The following is a 21,935-nucleotide window of genomic DNA, read 5'->3' as shown; positions in this document are numbered from 1 at the left end:
CAACAGATCAAAAGCAGTTGTTCCCGAATTATTTATTGTCTAATATTTGTGTTCATAATCGGTTTTAAAATACGCCCATTTTACTATCCGAATAGGAAGTTCGTATTTACTCCATTTGTGGTAGGTATATCATGTCCCGAGTAATTAGTACACAATTAAGCAAGTCATTACCTACTTATGTTTGCCAACCATTAGCTGTGTGTTTGTTCTATCTGTGACGCATTAGTATTTGTTACAAATTATCTTCAGTTTCCATTACCACAGGAAAAAATGTAAATTATTTCATGCTCAAATTTCACTATCCAAACTTATCAGGTCACTTGTTTAAGTTGAGGTCATGGTGATAAAAGTTAAATGCTATACAGGTTTTTCACTTTAATTTGGACGTTTTACTTAACAAATTGGACGTCGTATTGTATTTTATAATGAGTTAAGAATAATTATATTTCTTTCTTTCTACAAAATTTTGAGTGTGTCCAAATACTTGTTCACAAAATCTGGATTATCTCCAATTACAGGAGTTTATTTTCATATATTTTTTTGACATCTCGAGATGTCAAAAAATAATATGAAAATAACTCCTGTAATTGGAGATAATCCAGATTTTGTGAACAAGTATTTGGACACACTCAAAATGTTGTAAATAAAATATCTGGTCAAATTATAAGCTTAAATAATAAAAATGAAAATGGTATTTTCTGGCGTTTCTCATGTGTGTGATTATAATCCAAGATTCGGACCGCACATACTAATATAAGAGTTTCTGCTCAATAAAAAGCTTCTTTTCATCTCACCAATATGTCTCCAGTGAAGTTCTAATGATTCAAGAATAATGTTTCAACATTGGTTCATATATGGCCCCGTAAATGCCCAGACTTCCATATTCTTCTTCATCTTTGATGAGATGTCAAAAAATAATATTCTTTATTTCTTTTTAACCTTTCCGGGAGTGCAAAAATTGATGTTCGACTTTCTCTGGGGAGTGAGTTCTTTTCACATGATTTTTTTTACGAAATCTGTGTATTATGAAGATTATGTAAAAATAAAAATAAAGTCACCATCACTAGGTTTTATTTTATGGCCAAATTAAATAAAAATATCTACAGATGTCATTGCTATATAAGTTACATCATACCAACTGATAGACAACTGACATTTGAGGAAAATTCGCACAGACGTTTATTTACGTCCATACTTCCGAAAAGGTTAAAGGAATAACCCGCAAAGCCTCTAATAGAGGCTTGTCTGCAAGTAGGATAGTAAGGATAAGGAAGGTAAATGTGAAAAATGCATCATAAACACCCAGACCAATTGAAAATAAATCTTGAATTAATTTAAACTTGACGGGAATCGAACCCACGACGCAAGTTTCGCAGTCGAGCGTCTACCAAATAAAGGCACAGCGCCTGTATTTAAAATATTCAAAGGTGCCACTAATGATTCAAAGAAGTATTAAAATCTTGTCTGAAAACTTGAGTACACATGAAGTGCACAGACTATGACAGGGTGCCGCGCAGGCTTGCCAACTTGACGACTAACGATCTTGCTAGTCTTAAGAGTAAAAGATGCGGACAGGTATTCAGAGTGACGGTATATGTAGTACCAATATTTTTTAATTGTATTTTTTATAAAATACAATATAACGTCCAATTTGTTCTGTAAAACGTCCAATTTCATTTGTAAGGGGTCCAATTTGGTTTTTAAAACGTCCAATTTGAAGTTAAATTCTTCATAGTATATTTTTGTATTTTGATTAAAACGAAAAAATATGTGTACAATCATAATATGGACATGTGGTGACACTGGAGCACAGTGCTGCGTTTGCCAGCGAGCTAATGTTCATCTACATCTCCAAATGTATTTTTTTTTTTTCTCTTTCAATCTCTTATTTGTTTATTATTTTTAATTTCATGTATAAAAAAAATTTTGTAAAACATATATGGCTGACTAAGTATTGCGCCCACCACTTAGTCAAGCTGGAATAAAGAGTTATTATTATTATTAATTAATTATAATAAAAATATGGCTACTTTTTAAAACTCTTTGCAAAACAGAATGCATTCTGCACCAACCAATTATCGTGAAATTGGAATTGTATGTCGGAAGAGAAAAGGCTCTAATTGTGTCTATTATCGTGTCTGAGTTGTGTGTGCGACTATTATCATGAAAGCATTCGTACCATTCCCAGCAATGACCGATGAATTACCATCACGGTTCATGAATTTGATAGCGCCTTGACCTTTAAATTCCCGCGTTGATGATATACACCAGACACTTTTTCTTAGAGATCTTTAGTTGACTGTTTGCCAATTTTAAATTCATTCACAATATTCGTTTTCACAAAACAGTGTTCTATCATTTTTAATTCTTCTTGACCTATCTTCATCCGTTTTAAATTGGTAGGTACTCCTATAATTGTGGAAGATTTTAAAGCCACATCTTGTTTCTTCCAGAACTTCGTTTTCTTATTTACAAGTTGCTTCATAGATGAAAAATTGTATCATTATTTGATTCGGCAGTAACTTTGTGGTAATACGAGTATCTATCCATTTTTCTTTGATAAATACCACTTTTTCCTAAAATTTTTGACATACGATGTTTGAAAATGATGCGGAATGCATCGGAACACGTGTCATAATAGATTTTAAGAATTATGTGGTATTATGACACGTGTTTCGATGCATTTCGCATCATTTTCAAACACCGTATGCGAAGCTACGTCTAAATTTTAGAGTTGTGTCCTTGGGACGTTGAAGGACATAGAAGGGATAAGAGCTGCTTCTTATTTTTATTTATTCACTATTTTTTATTTTTTATTAGTGTGAACATAGACAATAGGGGGGAGGCTTTGGTAGTTGTATAAATACAACTCTAAAATTTGTACTTAGCTTCACATACGGTGTTTGGAAATGATGCGGAATGCATCGAAACACGTGTCACAATAGATTTTAATAAATATTTGTATTCACCAAGTTTTTTTTTATTGAAAATGAATTGATATTTCCACAAAGCGACTGCCAAATCAATTAATGAAATAAGATTTCAATCTGATTATATCTAACGAATTTAATTTCGATTTCGTCGAACATGGAGATAACGACATGCGAAAATTTTAAATTAGACTCTTAAAAATAGTTAAACGTTCCGTGAGTTTGTGAAACCTCAACATTTTCCGTATCGTAACTTGAACCGGCGAGCTTGAAGCAGTCCGCCTATCCGTTTGATTTGTTTTGAGCTGTGAAGTTATTTCAGGCTTATCCTTAATGTGGGCTGTTGGATGTTCTGTATTCTGTGTGCCGTACTTCTCTTCTCCATCAGACACCAGACTCTCCAGTCAGGAACTCCGAGAGGGAGCCAGTGTCGGACGCAAATACTCCCCATCTATTTAAACTCCCAACAGGAAGTATCTCTTCAATGTAGGGCCACAGTGTGACACCGAAAATATGGATATATATTATTCTGTGCATATTTAAACTTTGAAATAATCTACATAGCGCGTAGATTATTTCAAAGTGTACGGTAACACCAGTGGCTAGCACAGATAATTAATTAAGGTAGGCAGTAAGGTAAGCTAGATACTACTTACTAGGATAGGCAGTAAGGTAAGCTAGGTAATACTTACTAGGGTAGGCTGTAGAGGTAGGTAGTAAGGCAAGCTGATACTACTTAGTAAGGTAGGGTAGGTACTGGTTGCGTTTTTATGTCACGCTAAGTTAGGATAAGCACTGATTTTCTGCCTATATGGAAGGCACGCCCCTGCGTAGCAAGACCAGATTTTTTTTATTATTCTAAGTCCCTAAAATGCGTAAGTCCTGCCAAAATTAATTTTTAAATACAGCCTAATGTGCAATGAAATGCTTTATCAAATAGACATCAATAATATTTCTGTTAAAACATTTAAGAGAAATATTGTTGATGTCTTTGTTGAATTTTTAGTACTGTACGTGTTAGTTTTTTAAAGAGTCAAAATAATATGTTTTATTTTTACTTTAATCGTTTTATTTTAGGAACCTGGACGTCAAAAATAGTTCAATTGGAGCGTCCACGTTCATTCACAATGTCGACCTCATTTTTCGAAATTCCTAGACACGGTACCAAAAATATATTAGAAAAACAAAGTATTGTAATATCCGTGCATAATTGTTATCTGATAAGTCTGTTGAGTAAATACGAGTATTATGGAATAAAAATTACAGTACCTCACTTATAATATTTACTTATTATCAAAAACAGATTTCGGTGGGTTTTCGCGTTTTTGGCTGTTGTCTTTTTATTTATTTTTATCTGTGATATTTGAAGTTTCATATCAAAGGAACGATTTAAATTTTATATTTTAATATCAACTTCCCATACGTGCTTTATTTTTCTAAAATTGTATTAATTTTGTAACTATAATGATTTTTTTTTTAAATATTTTAAATGATGTCTATTCAGATCTGCGAATGAGGCGAGTACAGAAAAACTGAAAATTAATAATTCATATACAGCAATTGCAAAACATTTAGGCTTTTAAATTTTATATTAAAATAACCATAAAAAAACGGCAAAAATGTTTCTGGAATGTTCCCGATGCATCTTTGGAAGTTACTTGTATTGTCCGCTGGTCACCCTACTACAATATATCATCGGGGTGGACACTTGTAGTTGGTAGCACTTCTCACGAGGTCTCAACATCAAGATAATAGATCCTGATGGACTTCGTTGATCGTATAACTGCACCAATTCCCATCGCTCTTCATCGCCTTGTCTATCTCGTTTCTTATAACACGTAAAACATTGTGATTGTCAAATAATGACACAGAATTTTACGTTTTGTAAAAAAAAAACTTTAATATACTGAAATGCACGCTACTGTGCGTATGTAGGGTTTAATAAAAATGATACATTAACAGTTCTCCAAATGTATAACTTATTTGTCTGTATATATATTGCTCACTCCTATCAAGAACGTCATAAATCAAAAAACTTGTTTTTTCAGGAGAACGTTTTTAAAGTTTAAATATATAATACAATGTATTAAAAATAAATATCAAGCCACTTATTGAACTTTTTACTGTGCAATAGATCTTTTTAGGTAAAACCTGAAAGTTTTTTCTCCATTTGTAAAATATTTAGTACATTTAAAAAAATAATTAAACAATACCTTTTCTTCAAAAAAAACACTTTCTGCCCTGTAGTGGGTAAATATTAAGTTAAAAATGTGCCTCTTTTGCTGTGATATAGTAAATTTTCTGGGCATTCCGAAAATATGCGCAACTGAAAATTGACGATTTTTGAAATATGACGTTGTTGAAAGGAGTGAACGTAATGTAAATTGAAAGTCACCAGGCATATTGCAAATTTTCGGTTATTTGAGCCGTACTGAGTCATCTCTCCACAAAGATGGTTATTCTCATTTAAAAAGAAAAGAAACAAAAAGCAACTTGAGAAATTTGTTCCGTCGGATCATTAATTTGAATTTCACATCGTGCTTTTGAATGTCGTACCAAAGTTGAACCACTTGAAATTGCAATTTGAACATGTATTTTAAAATCGCCTCTTTATTCTCTCTTCTTTTTTACTCTCAGAAACTCGATATTTTATTTCTTCCACTTTGATAAAAAATACTGGGCTGAAATTACAATGAAAAGATAACGCGTTAACTACATAATGTAGATAATTTTATTTATTTATTTGGCGTTTAATTCGTAGAACTCCATTTTAATTTATGCATTAATTTTTAAATGAAACACAGATTTTTGAGTCTACTAAGTTGTATTTTATGAAGAAGAAAAAAACACATAAAAATTAACATTGTGACAATTGTTTCGTCTAGTTATGGCATTTTCAAACGAATGTGAAAATTATAAGGACCGTCAGTCCATTTAATCCTTACATTCGTTTGAAAATAGCATAACTAGGCGAAACAATTGTCACAATATTTTTTTTATATAAAATTTAATTTAGTAGACTCAAAAAATCTGTGTTTAATTTAAAAATTAAAATATAGATAACTTTAACCTTATTTGACTTAACTTTTATTTATAAGGATTTCGGTAATTTGAATCTTAGTTTTTTATCGAATAAAAATAAACCTAAAATTATCTACACTACGTAGTCAACCGTTATCTTCCATATAGTATCCCATCCCATGTATTCATGCAGTTTCTGATTTTCCGCCAAGCATATAAAACAATTGACTAATTCATTTATCTTTAATCCATTGTATGAATGTAATACATATTGTTTCCGGATAAAAATTTACAACAGATGCGCATTCACAATGCACTTCGTGCATTTTATATAAAAACATTTATATTACATCGATATCATTCTTACGTTTGAAGATATTGACATTGTTCATTGTTATTTTTAGCTGCAAGATGACGCGCACGCATTATGATGTACGTTAATTACTCGCAAATTTATGATTTTATTGAATCGATATGTAATTTATACATATGTTTATTAGTCCGAAATAATATTCTAACGGCCATGGATGGTGATTTAATTTTTGCTTTATCTTATTTACTAGAGATTCATCAATCAGCCGTTTAGTCGGTAGAGGACGACAAGTAACCGAATAATCAACACAATTAAACCAATTTCTTTGATAACCAGTTGTTTTCCATATAAAGACAATGGAAAATGCTCTATTAAAACAAATCTATCACTTTGATCGAGATACGTAAAAAAAAGTTTCTCTTCTTTATTTTTATTATTGTTTTTTATAGTATTTTTTTTATCAATTGTAAGTGGTTAGTATATACATGGGCGATCGCATTGAATAACAATTTTCCAGTTACTTGATTCGGTTTTTAGATTTGACCGTTTACATTAATCACGCAAATCAGTGCACAAATTCGGTCAGATATTTCGTTTTTCTAGCGTTTATGTATGTATATTTGACATCAAAAACTTAAAATGAAAAATATACAAACCGAGATAAAATAACGAATACCATCCTAATCGGGTAAATGAAAAAGTAACAGTTACCCATTACTCACATCTCTAGTCAAAATGTTATCTTCCATGTGGAATGTGCATATATCGCTCACTCCTTTCAACAACGTCATATATCAAAAAACTTGATTTTTCAGGGGATCATTTTTAAAGTTTAAAAATATAATGAAATGTATTAAAAATAAATATCAAGCCACTTATTCAACTTTTTACTGTGCACAGATCTTATTAGGTAAAACCTGAAGGGTTTTTCTATATTTGAAAAATATTTAGTATATTTAAAAAAATAATTAAACAATGCCTTTTCTTCAAAATCCAAAAACAACATTTTCTGCCCTGTAGCGGGTAAATATTAAGTAAAAAATATGCCGCTTTTGCTGGGATATAGTACATTTTTTGAGCATTCCTAAAACATGCACAACTGAAAATTGACGATTTTTTATTTATGACGTTCTTGAAAAGAGTGAGCGATATATGTACTGTAATGGAAAATAGTTAGCTTTTATTCTTTAAAGGTCAATTTCTTTCTCTGCGTGTTCTCCGATTCCGATGTATAAGCTTTATTTTCAATAGTCGGCAAACCAGACTCGTTGCCCATAAGTCGGCTAAAAAATTAACTACTAGTCAGCTAGTCGGCTGAACCAGTAGTCGGTACATCAACGTATGTAGGTACTTATCGAGCGTGATATGAGGTACCCAACACGCTAAAATACTGCCATATTTCATTGATTTATTTACGATTATAAATATTATTCTATTCATCAAATGAACCTTGATTGGCTAAAACCTGAAATTATGATCACATAAATTATAATTTAGTTTATAAAATAAACGACTTCATATGTTTTGATAATGATTATTTCAGGTTTTAAATTGTCATGTTTTTTGTTTGTTGTAGTAATTAAGTAAAAAGAGTTATCAAAATACAATTTTTTACTACTGCTACCCGAGCAATTTAGCACGCGATTTGCGTGACTTCATTTTCAATCAATAATCTCTTCTTCTTCTTCTTCTGAAGAATTGTGTATAGGGCATTGAATCAAATTGATGCATTGTTAAATTTATCGTTTTTTATATAAGGCAAGATGAAGAGTACCATGCTTCAGGCACCAATGCAATATTAAATAAATACATATAAGAGTTAAAATACACCTTTATTATTTTTCTTCTTCTTTTTTTAACCCTTATCCTCACCAAATGGTGCATAGTGCACTGCATCGTATATAAGCTGTGTTATATTGATCGTTAAATACACGAAGGAAAGGTGACCAGCCTTCCGCTTCAGGTACCAGTCCAGGGTCATATGAAATAAATATTAGACTAAAAAATCACTAATATTTATTTTGATCCATTTGAGAGTCGAACCCGCGACCTCCAGCATGGTAGCTTAGCGCGCTTACCACTACACTATGGAGGCGGACACTGTATTATCTTTACCCCCTGGGAATCGAACCCGGGACCTCCAGCATGGTAGCAAAATGCGGTAACCGCTACACTATGGAGGCGGACAGTTTATTGAATTATTACACAATTTGTGTCGGGTTGTGGTTCCGTGATTAATGTCGCGGGCTCTCGAGTCAGACTTTCTGGGTTCGAACTCACTCTATCACAATTTGATACCTATTTCTAATAATACCTTAAACTATAAATTATTTTTGTATCTCCTGTATGTTATGTTTATAATCTAATCATTAAAAAAAAATATTTATAAAAAAATTTAAAAAATATATATATAAACTATGTATTACCATGTTAGTATTCGGCTCAACACAGGCCATGCCTAAAGAGCCGTAATACGTATAATAAATGTGTATATGAAATGAATATGTATATTGAATGTATCTATGTATTATGAAAATAAATAAATAAATAAAAAATAAAAATAAAAAATAAAAAAAAATGAGCCGCTTAGGCTCATAGAAATAATATGAAATTCAAGTATTTTTGTCAAAAATAAAAACACGAATATTTCTCTTTTTCTTTAAATAATTTAAGTTAGATCTCAGATGTGTATACGCTTAAAGCAGATCTAAATCTTTTGTATAAGAAGTGGCTACTTTGGCCCAGTTAGTTTTTTCTTTGAAAATTTCCCATTTTTGGCTGCCAACCGCAGTCTTAACAAAGAAGTGAAGTGTTCCGTGTCATATTGCATGTCACGTGTCCCACTTTCGACTTGAATTCGCGTTTTATACAGTTTTGTTATTCCGACACAATAAAACTGACCACGATTATTCAAACGTCTCCGGTCTCCGTGCGTTGTGCAACAAAGGTAAAAAACGAACAAAAAACTAAATAATAAAACGCCAGAGAATCAAACAAACTTTCTATTAGAATAGCAAACGATAAAAAATAGTCTTTGTTCTTATAAATATATTTTTAATGTGTTCACGTCGATAAATATTTATGTGAGATCAAGAATGGGTTTGCAAGACAGACTTAAATAAATATTTAAATAATGATAATTACATTATTTTTGACATCTCATCAAAGATGAAAAGTAATATGGAAGTCAGGGCATTTACAGGGCTGACGGCTGTATAGGCTGGTTTAAGTGATCACTTTACACACGTGTAACATTTACCAATTCCACCCATTATTGATAACTACACTACTCAAATTCCTGGAAGTTCCCGAAATATATGAACCGATTCCGAAACTTCTATTGGTGAGATGGAAAGAAGCTTTTTATTGAGCAGAAACTCTTACACGTATTAATACATACATCGCTCACTCCTTTCAGGAACGTCATATATCAAAAATCGTCAATTTTCAGTTCTGCATGTTTTCAGCTTGCCTAGAAAATGTACTATATCCCAGCAAAAGCGGCATATTTTAAACTTAATATTTACCCGCTACAGGGCAGAAAGTGTTGTTTTTGCATTTTGAAGAAAAGGTATTGTTCAATTATTTTTTAAATATAATAAATATTTTTCAAATGGAGAAAAAACATTCAGGTTTTACCTAAAAAGATCTCTTGCACAGTAAAAAGTTCAATAAGTGGCTTGATAGTTATTTTTAATACATTGTATTATATTTTTAAACTTTAAGAACGATCTCCTGAAAAATCAAGTTCTTATTTATTTATGACGTTGCTGAAAGGAGTGAGCGACATGAGAAACGCCAGAAAATATCATTTTCATTTTTAAATAATAATTTCTTTTGAATTCTGACATATTTAAATCCTTTTTTTAAACATGTGTCAAATATGAGTTATAATATATTTTGTATAAATTTAGACATGGTTAAAAATTTTAATTAATGTTTTACTTAGTAAATACCACTATTTCTAAGTAAAATAGTGTTATTTACTAAGCAAAACATATATTAAAAATGGATAGATTTTACCACAAAGTGACTGCCGAATCAATTCCTGAAATTGTTAAAATTGTATATTTAACTTACTCTTAAGAGGCTTTAAGTATGCCAACATCTGTACATTTTATGTGTAAAATGCTGGCAAAACATTATACATCACGTAGTTTATGGACGAAGGTGTAGTATAAACAAGAGGAAAATATTTGTACGTTGCCTGAAAATTTCTTTCTGACAATTTTCAGCCTCGAACATGTTATTACCCTCCATAAGAGCAACGATGGAAGTGCCTTGTTAAAATGTAATTCATAACAACTTTATCAATTAATAATGGACTATTTTTACACTTTTTATCTGTTATGTTTTGTTCGTAATATAGACTCGAATGGAATTTATTTTTATTTCTGATAACTTGTGTTTACTGCTAGTATGATTTCTTATTATTATAAAATGGATGTTTTGAAGAAAGGAGACTTTTATTTACATATACATATGAAAAATAAAATATAATTAGCTTGACCAGCTTTATGAAAATGTATCTTTAAACGATATCGACGATTTTTGTCAGGTAATAAAAAAGAACTTAAAAAATATTATTAAAACATTGAAATTAATAGGAAAATGTTTCTTTATTCTAGATTTATATTAAAATACAGATACGAGTATAACTAATTGTTTTCCATAGATCTTAATATCTTTCCTAAAACTCATTTTGTGTATACATCTTACTTACATTATGTTACCAAATAATTCGGGTAGATGCATATTATACAAGCTATTTCCAACCATACCGTAAAAACTTATTTTTAACTAATTATCCTTCTCGGAAAACCGAAAATAAAACGTTTCCATCGCTTTTATTGTTTGCCCTTCACATATTCTGTGTGTCAAACCTTTCCACTTTATAACTGCAGTAATAATTGTGCATTATTCCATAATAATGTTGCATTATTCCATAATAAAGTTGCATTGGCTGGCTCTTGATTCAATCTGCGCAAATTATAAAGTGTATAATAGAGTACGGTATTACCTGAAAGGAAGGCGACCTCGCAAAGACCTTGGATATTTGCTTAAAGTTGCCTCAACAGCCTCGAAAACGGATTGCATCAAATGCAATCTTACATAGATTATTTTACTACTATTTACTCTTAGAAATATTTGAATTCAAAACATAATGTATGAAGGAAGGTATGCAGTTGACAAAAAATTACGAGACAATTGGGCATAAAGATCCATCAAATTTAGTGGTGTCTTATTTATAAATTAATATATTACAAGACGAATAAGACAAATAAATGAACAAAGTATGGGACAAATCTTGATTGATATAAGATATTAAATCCATTGTTTTGTTTTTAGGGATCAACCTTATTTATTTATTATTTACTATACACATTCACTTTCATTTTTAAGATTTATAAATTGAATACGCTATAAATCCTTGTACATAATAGGCAAGGAGAATTTTCTCAGGCAACTAATAAATATTAAAAATATAAATAAAGTATTTTCTTTTATTTATAATGCCTAATACGGTATTCTTATTTAGTCTATCGCGTATATGTGTAGTTTCTCATCCCTGTTTATTTTGATCCCAGAGACGTTATTTTTTTTACATAATAAAATACGAAAAGTATTTAATATCCACCATACGTTATTTATTGATTTGGCGTTTAATTTGTAGAACTCCATTTTAATTTATGTAATAATTTTAAAATCAAACACAGTTTTTTTGAGTCAACTAAGTCATCCATCATAGGGTGTGAAATAGAAAAAATGTATAAACTTTTCTCTCCTCGAACACAATATTATCTTGTGTTTGTCGATATTACACCAAAGCCAAGTAATTTTATTGTTGTTTCTTAAGACATGTATGTTTATTTTAATAACTTATATATTTTAATGTAAATTAATCAACAAATAGCGACATTATGTACTTCATTTATAAAAATATTCATAAAAATGTGGTTAAAATATTCTAACATAGTTAAATTCGTATTTTAAGTTGTATTCAGGATTTTTTTATGCGCTTACTCTTTTCATCCGTTTGCCCTTCATTCGTTGCAATCTTTAATTCGCTGTAATATGTATTTCCTTTTATCTAGAATTTTCGGATCCATGAAACCGCTCATCGCTGCCCACGTCACCTCGGAATCAAACGGTCAAATAATTATTTCAATTCAGACAACGATTAACTACTAATTGGCAGTGAATCCCGCATATTTTAGACAAGTTTATCTACCAATTGAAATAAACTGAACGTATTGGACCTCTTGTTACCGCTACTGTGTTGAATGGTTTATTGAAATCCCGGAAGGATGTTGTCATGAGATATGATGATAGGATATGAGCTACAATAGAAGGGCTCAGGGAAAGGTGGTTTGTTTCAGCCTTTTTTTTAGTTTTGAGATCAAGATCTTATATCGTAGTCATACAGGAGAAAGTGACCAAGTGTATTTTTTTCAAAAGAGGGGATCATTGACTATTTGATATCTTACTAGCTTAATATTGCCCTGAAAAAATCCCAAAGGATTTTAAACTTGGAAGTATAATATATTGACTTGTTAAAAATGACTAACTGCATTGATGTTTATTTTCTTGCCAAGCAAAAGTGACTTAAATGGCCCTCCTGAACATTTTACGTTTTGTTAGTTGGTCACTTCCTCCTGTACGACTACGATATATAACTTACATAACTTTATACTTTGCACTTCGTACTTTATATCGTGGGTATACTGGCAAAAAACGTTAACTCTAAAATCCCTGTTTGAATAATCCCTGTTATTTAAATCTTTTGACCTCAATAAAATACATGCTATTAAACTTAAAGTTGAATTTACTTTTAATACCACATATATATGACGTTTCAAACAACTTAGTGTTTTTTGCCAGTGTATAGAACGTTGAAAACTTAATAATATGGATTATTACGTCGAAATTGCATATTTTCGACTTTACGTTTTTTGCCAGTAAACCCACGATATTTACTTCGGATATAACGGACAAAAAATCCTGTCAAATTAATAATTATTCGTCAGATAACAAAGTTTAACTGTATTATACGCATTTTCGTAATTTTATGGAGATGATAATTTTTTTTTTAAACGGCAAACTTCAAAAGTACAAAAAAACTTGATTCCTTTTTCAAATTAGGATTACCGAAAGCAAGCGCGTCGATATCAAACAGCAACGTCACTTCACGACGAGCCAAGTCTTTTTCGGTCGTCCTCGTTCTCTTTTCCCTCTCACATTCGCCACATATATTTTCATTCTCTCGTTACCCATTCGCTCCACATTTCCATACCACCGTAAAGAACTCTTCCTAAGCTTTTCAATTATTCCTTGTTCAGCCTTACATTCCTTTCTTATATCTTCGTTTTTAATTCTGTCATACAATGATTTTCCACACATTCGTCTGAGGGAGCGCATTTTAACAGCGTTTTGTTTATTTATATGTTAATACAGTGTTAATATTTACAAAAAAGTTTTTTTTTTTATTAATTTTAAACCTATTTTTATATAACGGACTTTCGGGTTTAAAGGACACCCTCTCATCCCAATTAGTCCGTTATATCGAGGATTTACTATATATTCATAGCATCAACGTTTACCGTCCGAATGAAAATCGGTTTTCTCTTCCGATAGCTTATATTTGAATCTAAAAGGCATATGATATATCCATTTTATTTTTACTAAAATGTGGGCCCACACTGTCTTCCCCTGGGCCCTTCGATGTATGTAATATAATACTGCATCGTAGACATTCCTTGTTTACACTTAATAGGCTTTGATGGACACTGTTACGAGAAACATAGTGATCACATTAATTGAAACGTTTGAAAATGTTTGAAAAGGTACTTAATTTACTATATAACTATCTGCTTCCGGTGTGGACTTTAGCGCAATTGATAAAGTTAGTATTTTTTTTAAATATATGTATATATATAAATTATATGTACACAAACAAGGCGTAAATATCATTACAATATCTAAATATACACAAAATTTGTCAAGTTCGTCAAATACTTGAAAGCGGTCAGTTCAGGAGGCCAAATAATCGTTCGGTATGTATGTTACGATGCATGAATGTGGAAGAGTCGAATAAAGTTTGCAAAGACAGGTGTGGCGTTCTATTCTCTCTGCCTACCCCTGCGGTGAAGCGGTTTGTTAGTTAGTTAGTTAGTAAGTCACAGATAAACCGTTATTATACGAGTAGAAATATTCTCATTCGAAAAATATGGATCAGATTAATATTCAATTGGTTATTTTTTTGTCATTGACATATGATTTTAATTTAAGTTTTACTTAGTACATACCAATATTTCTTAAAATATATTGTGACACGCGTTTCGATGCATTCCGCATCATTTTCAAACACGTACCACAATAGAAATAGTGGTATTTACTCAGTAAAACTTAAATACATATAGCGACTACCTAACCAATTAATGAAACATATAATTTCCTCGAGAGGAGAGATGTGTATTTACTAGCGTATTTCTTCCGCTTGATTCGCAGCATTTCTATCAACTTAACAGTAATAGAGAAAAATTGTCTATGTTCCTGATAACTGTCCCAGATGCGAGTAATGGGTAACTGTTACATTTCCGGTTACCCGGTAGTAATCGTTACTTTTTCTTGGTTTATATTTCTTACCTAATTATATTTTTAATGTCAATTTGTTAACTAGATATGCTCAATATGCAGCCGAATTTGTTCACTGGTTGGCGTAACTAGCTTTAAATGATCGAATCCTAAAACCGAATTAAGTAACGACTTCTTTTAAAGTCGTTATTTAACTAGTTTTTTTACCCAATCTCTCAAGCCTGGTGCAGTTTATAGTCTGTTCACAGTTATTTTACCTCTACATTTTTTTAAATAATTTATTTGGCAGTATAAATAATTTTTTAAAAATTGAAAAAACTGGAGGTAAAATAACTGTGAACATTTTTTAAAATGATTTATTTGGCAGAATAAAAAAAATAGAGGTAAAATAATTGTGAACAGACTATACGTCCCTATATTGTTGCGTTACTAAATGATAAAACCACCAATCAACCGCGAATATATCAAATCGATTGGAAAAGCTGGCAATCCACACCGAAGACTTGCAAAATTGTGCAATTCGGTTCTCTGACTTAAAGGTTCAACCATGAGATTGGTAGAATTTTGATATCATGGCATTTTCAAACGACAATTTGAAAATGGCCTTTCAGGGTGAAGCGACTCTCGACGTAAAAGTCATAAGGAAAAGCATTTTATGTTTAGATTTACTTAGTTGATGTAAGTCAATAATTAAACAAATATGGACTAAACGACGTATAATAACGTCAACTATTAAAATATAGAATGAATAAAATAAGTAAATATTTGATGGTAATTAATTGTGGTGTACAATTTATATTAAAATGCTAGATACAATTTCACTTGATAAACAAGAAATTTAAAATTGTAAATTAACCAAGAATTTTTATATTTAGCAACTCGCGTTTCTAAAAAATGCGTTGTAATAAAATTCATTGAAAATTCATTAAAATGCATTGAAATAAAATTCATTATGGATGAAATTTATCATACGAATACGTCACTATAATGAAATTCTGTTAACAAGTGTCGATAATAAAACTTAATTTAATTAAACTTTGTTTTCAAACATAAATCACATTTTTTTATAAAATTTATTCAGCTGTTGTTTTTTAAACTGTTTAAAGTACTGTACAAGTACTTTATATATGATATAATTATGTAACAATAAAATAACTTACAAAGTAAACATTTGTAGGTAGGGATGAGAAAATTTTTTTTTTTTTGAATTACCTAACGTCCAAGTGACTCTGAAATCTAGCTACGGCTTATGCAACACCGTTTATCATGTCCCTACTCAGGCTTCAACTTTATAAGTTTCATAGCCTATGCCTACTTGTGAGTGGATTTACTCTTTATGTTTAAAGTTACTATAATTTCATGTAATTCATGAGTGAAAATTCTAGGCAAAAACACTCGCGATGAGAAAAAATCAAACCATGTCTCTTAGTCATCTCTCTTCTGCGAAATCACGAAAGTATCTCCTAACCTTCCAAACCAGTGACGTCACCTGCAGTCTCCGAGTGACGTCACCCATTGCTCCGGTCTCGATGACGATGACGCTATATTATGGAGTCACCGTTGTAACTTGTAACGTCACCGCGCAGACACGTTTAGAAAAGAATCATGTTCTCGAAAGTGGATGTGGGCAGTGTATAGAACGATGCATCAGCACAATAGACAGACATATCCAAAAGAAATTGATTTAATCATAATTTTTTTTAAATGTTTAAATATTTTATATTAAAATACGTAAATATGTAGTATATTAAAAATATTAACATTATTTAGCGCTTTGTTGTTGCCATTTTATTCATTTAAAAAATCTATAATTCATTCACTATTATTTCTTTCTTTCTTTCATAAGAATAAGATATTAACCTCGCTTTAACGTCTTTATACTCAGAGTTTCGTATTTAAAAATTATATATCCCACTACAGTCTGTTTACAGTTATTTTACCTCTAGTTTTTTTTAAACTATTTATACTGCAAAATAAATCATTAAAAAAAAACTAGAGTTAAAATAATTGTGAACAAACTGTAACTATAATTTTACTGTAAGCGGTTGTATGTAGTCGGAAAGAAGGGACGAGGAAGAATTATTATTAATCCTTTAATTATATAGATTTGTTTCTGTTTTCTTGTAAGCTATATAATGCATTACATTTACATTACAAAACAGTCCTCTACAAAATAATAATTTTTATTGAGTAAGAAAAAAATACTTAGTATTTAAAAAGTATTTATAATAATGAAAAAAATAATAATTCAACCAACAAGATACAATATACAAATACGAGATATTACCATAATATGGTATGCATACTTTGCCATAGGGGAACATATTTAAATAAAACTTATAAGACAATAAATTATTGTATGTAATTTCTACAAGTAATACTTAAAAAAAATATGTTTGTACATATTATACTTAAGTCATTATTATTATATTTTGTATATTGATGTGAAGAATAAGTATTTAGTTACATATGTCGATTTCAATGTTAAAATTACTATAAATTTTAATGCGCCCTTGAGCTTATTTCTCTCAAAAACGGCGCTACATAAATTGTCCAATAAATAATAATAAATGTATGTTTCGATATACTTAATTAAACTGTGTTTTTTCTTACTTTTCCAAAATGAGTTGGTTCTTTTACAGTTTAATCCGTCAATACACGACTATTTGAGTATTTGCTCTTAATTTTAAATAATCGTATGTAGTTAATAGCGATTGAACAAATTTTTTATTTTTTATTTTTTGACATCTCATCAAAGATGAAGAAGAATATGGAGGTCTGGGCATTTACGGGGCTGACGACCGTCATAGGCTAGTTTAAGTGATCACTTTACACACGTGTAACATTCACTAATTCTACCCATTATTGACAACCACACCACTCAAATTCTTGGAAGTTCTATATATATGAACCAATTTAGAAACCTTGTTCTTGAATCACTAGAACTTCACTAGAGATATCTATTGGTGAGATGTAAAGAAGCTTTTTACTAAGCAGAAACTCTTATATTAGTATGTGAGGTCTGAATCCTGGATAATAATCACACACATGAAAAACGCCAGAAAATATCATTTTCATTTTTATTAGTTAAGCTTATAATTTGACCAGATAATTTATTTACAACATTTTGAGTGTGTCCATTTTGTGTGTTTGGGAACAAGTATTTGGACACACTCAAAATGTTGTAATAAAATTATGTTGTAGGTCTTGAGTAATTCGGTGTCAGTTTATCTACCCCCATCAGTTATGACTAGTGAATTTATTTGACGTTTTAAACATTCGTTAACGTTTACCCGACGTAGACGTAAAACATCTGGCCCCAGATATGATTTACGCCATTTTATAAATAGATTTTAGCTGTTTTACTCATTGTACTTAGCATAATTTACATCGGTAATAAACTTCGTGTATTTTGAAAGATATTTATTGAAACACTCTGCGTTATATATGATTATTTCTTTAATAAATCAAAATGGTTTTGGAACTTTTATATTTATGTGGTATCAATCACTAATATTTAGGCCTTAAAAAGTTGACTAAATAAACTATTTTATACATGAAGTTAAAACTAACAAAAAAGCATTTTATCTTTACTCGTTTTAGAATTTTTTGTTCTAAATCGTAATATTTTTTTCTACAAATAATTTGAACTTAATGTACCTACCTTTTTTATCTGTAAATTATATATGGTAAACTCTTAGGTGCGGTAAAAAAATATCGAAAATATTCTTCGTATACAATACATATTTTTTTCTTTAGGTTTTCCTCTCGCTTAGATTTATTTTTTATCCGGGTATATGTTAGTTTACCATTATGGGTTCTTGATAATCGGGATTCTACTGTAAAGTATTATATTAATGGCTTGGTAATATTAATAATGTCCGCCTCCGTAGTGTAATGGTCAGCACGCCCGGCTACCGTTCTGGAGGTCCCGGGTTCGATTCCCAGGGGGGGGTCAAATAAATATGTGTTTTTTTCACTATAATATTTACTCAATATTACCCTGGACTGGTACCTGGGGCAGAGGGCTGATAACCCTTCCTTCATGTGTAAACGATCAAGATAACTCTGCGTTTATATGACGCAGTGGCCTATGCACCATTGGGGTGCGGATAAGGGTTTTATTTTTATTTATTATTATAATATTAATTAAATCAAATAACATTTTGAAAAAAAAGTTTTGACATTCCCAAAATTGATTAGTAAAATAAAATACAATTGTCTAAAAACCGTTGTCTATTTTTGTACCTTTCGTTAATTTGTTGTCTATGTCTAGCTGCAGTTATGCAAATTACTGACATCCCCTTCTACAACAGTCGTCCCCTTTTGTCAACATCTGTTGTCTTCACTTCTGTTGGATATAAATCTAATAATATCGCCAGAAAATGGTTGGGAGAGTAAATGGCCTAAAATATTTTTGTCGGATTAGACACTATTATGCCGACAATCGTAGGGAATATCTAGTATTATCGTAATCAGCTTGATTTTCCGAGTACTGAAAATCTAGTTGTCGCTTTCTAAACACGTGAAGGAATTAGAATGATTAAAGAAAACACTTCGTTTTTTACCACTTGAGTTTTATTATAGACTACATGTTTCAGAAGTTAAACTTCCATCATTCAGGTCTGTATAATAAGTAAAATATAAAATATAAAATTGTTCTATAAATAAGGAGAGGGGAAAGTAAGGTGAAGGGGTTAGTCAAGGGACGGAGTTTGAAAACAAAGCAAAAATGGAAAGCAATGGTGAAGAATTTTGAAACAATATATTATTTAATAAATTATTATTAGAATTCAGGTTTTTTTGGATTTCTTTAACTTCTGAAACATGTAGTCTATAATAAAACTCAAGTGGTAAAAAACGAAGTGTTTTCTTTAATCATTGTAACATGTCTTACCACAAAGTTAATGCCGAAACAATAAATAAAATGAAGGAATTAGGTAGTAAGTAGTATGACGTCGCAAATACGGTGGGTCAAATTTTGTAGATTATCTCAATAGCTACTCATTTGATTTTTACAAATAAAGTATCACGTGATAGCTATTTAAAATCCTAACAAAACGTGCGATGCAATATTCTATGCGAACATCCGTGATTGATTTTATAACTTTCAAATATTGACGTTTAAAACCACAAAAAATTCAAATAAAACGATTTAAAAAATATTAGTTGTTATGAAATCTGTCCACCCCGTAGTGTAATGGTCAGCACGCTCCGCTACCGTTCTGGAGGTCCCGGGTTCAATTCCCAGGGGGGTCGAATAAATATAAGTGATTTTTTCACTGTAATATTTATTCAATATTACCCTGGACTGGTACCTGAAGCGGACGGCTGATCACCTTTCCATCATGTGTTAACGATCAAGATAACACTGCGTTTATACGACACAGTGCCCTATGCACCATTGAATGCGGATAGGGGGTTTATTATTTATTATTATTATGAAATCTAAATTTTCAGGTATATGTACATACTTATATGGAATTATGAAAAATTACATAGAATTTTTAAAACAACATTCAGTAACACTCACATTTAGTAACATCCTTAGGGTCTAAGAGATTACGTAATAATGAAAAAAAAGGTATATTTGGAAGGTACTGTAAAATAGGAGGCGCAGAAAAGACGCGAACATTGTTTTTCCAGGAATCGTCATTTTGCCGTCGTAATTTTTACGATAGTTTTGTATTTAAGGGTTAAATATAATATTAATGCTACATTTCTCATTCGAAACCCATATAACTCAAACAGTTTGTCAATCGAGTAATCAAAATGTCATAGCTTTTTTTTGCTGTTGTTGAGGTTATATCAATTTGCGTCTCTGCCGACAATATGCATTTTGGACAGACGCTTTATATATATTCAATTTATTTAACATTTGCTACATATAATATATTGCAATATTCGCTTTGTTAACTGTCATACATTTTGTTGAATAGATGTCGAAAAAAAAATTCGCGAGAGCTAAAAAAGAGTTTGTTTAGCGATGCTCTCATAATGAATTCAGTTGTGATTTTCAATACAATTACCATTACACAATATCAGTGCATGGCCTAGCTCTTTATACCGGTTGGGAACTTGACACATAAATACGTAATTATTAATTACCATAATAATTACGTTTTTATCCACCTGTACTCAGCGGCGGATTACATCTTTGATGTTTGCATTGTACTTATTGTATACAAGCAAAGAAACGAACAAAGTATAGGCACATTATCTACATAACGTATCGTTATCACGCGACCCGCGAATTTGCATGTTTGTTAAATGGAGGCATTGCGAAACTGTTCGTAAAAGGTCACACACATACATATATATTTATTTATTTATTATTCTTCCCCTTGTACCCTTATGCACACCCAATGGCGCATAGGTCACTGCATCGTATTGACGCAGTGTTATCTTGATCGTAACTAACATGAAGGCAAGGTTATACTATACTCTCCTGCTTCAGGGACCAGTTCATAGTAATATCAAACTAAATATTGAGTAGAAATCACCAATTAAAAATGATAAATTATTCATCCCCCTATACCCTTATGCGTACCCAATAGTGCATAGGTCACTGCATCGTATTGACGCGGTGTTATCTCGATCGTAACTTACATGAAAGCATCCAGGGTAGCATCAAACAAATATTAAATAAAAATTGCCAATTGAAAACTTTGGGAAAAAAACCACACATGTCACAAATCAATTTCACTAGAGACGGTTAAGACTGTTGTATGTTAAAAACCAAGTTTAAAAAAAAATATATACAGTAAACCCCCCTACAACGTTGAGATAAGTATTGCGTTATCGGAGGGAACGTTAGAAGGGGTTAATGTTCTAAATCGTATTTTTACAATTTTACAAACGGGAGTCATTTCAAATTAAAATACAATTTAAAAACATTAACTTCTTTATAACGTTGCCTCCGATAATGCGGTACCCATATCAACGTTATAGGAGGGTTTACTGTATATATTGAATACTACGATAAAAAAACTTGGTTTTGCTAACATGGTTCATAGTACGGCTGTCCAAACTCAAAACACAGTAATGGCCATTTTTTTGTAGTACACTTTTTTTGC

The 21,935-nt window shown here is 31.0% G+C and overlaps 1 protein-coding gene across 7 annotated transcripts in view; it reads left to right on the top strand.

Moving 5' to 3' along the window:
• Positions 1 to 21,935, top strand: part of LOC148304405 (uncharacterized) — an 87,458-nt gene that overhangs the window by 19,112 nt on the left and 46,411 nt on the right. The gene's annotated exons all lie outside the window — the stretch shown is intronic.

Source organism: Brachycentrus maculatus, unplaced genomic scaffold (assembly GCF_059751285.1).
Source record: "Brachycentrus maculatus isolate JH-2025_06_01 unplaced genomic scaffold, ASM5975128v1 h1tg000322l, whole genome shotgun sequence".
In the NCBI taxonomy this organism is placed as follows: Eukaryota; Metazoa; Arthropoda; class Insecta; order Trichoptera; family Brachycentridae; genus Brachycentrus; species Brachycentrus maculatus.
The sequence above is the reverse complement of the archived record's forward strand: the minus strand, read 5'-3'. Positions and strand labels throughout refer to the sequence as shown.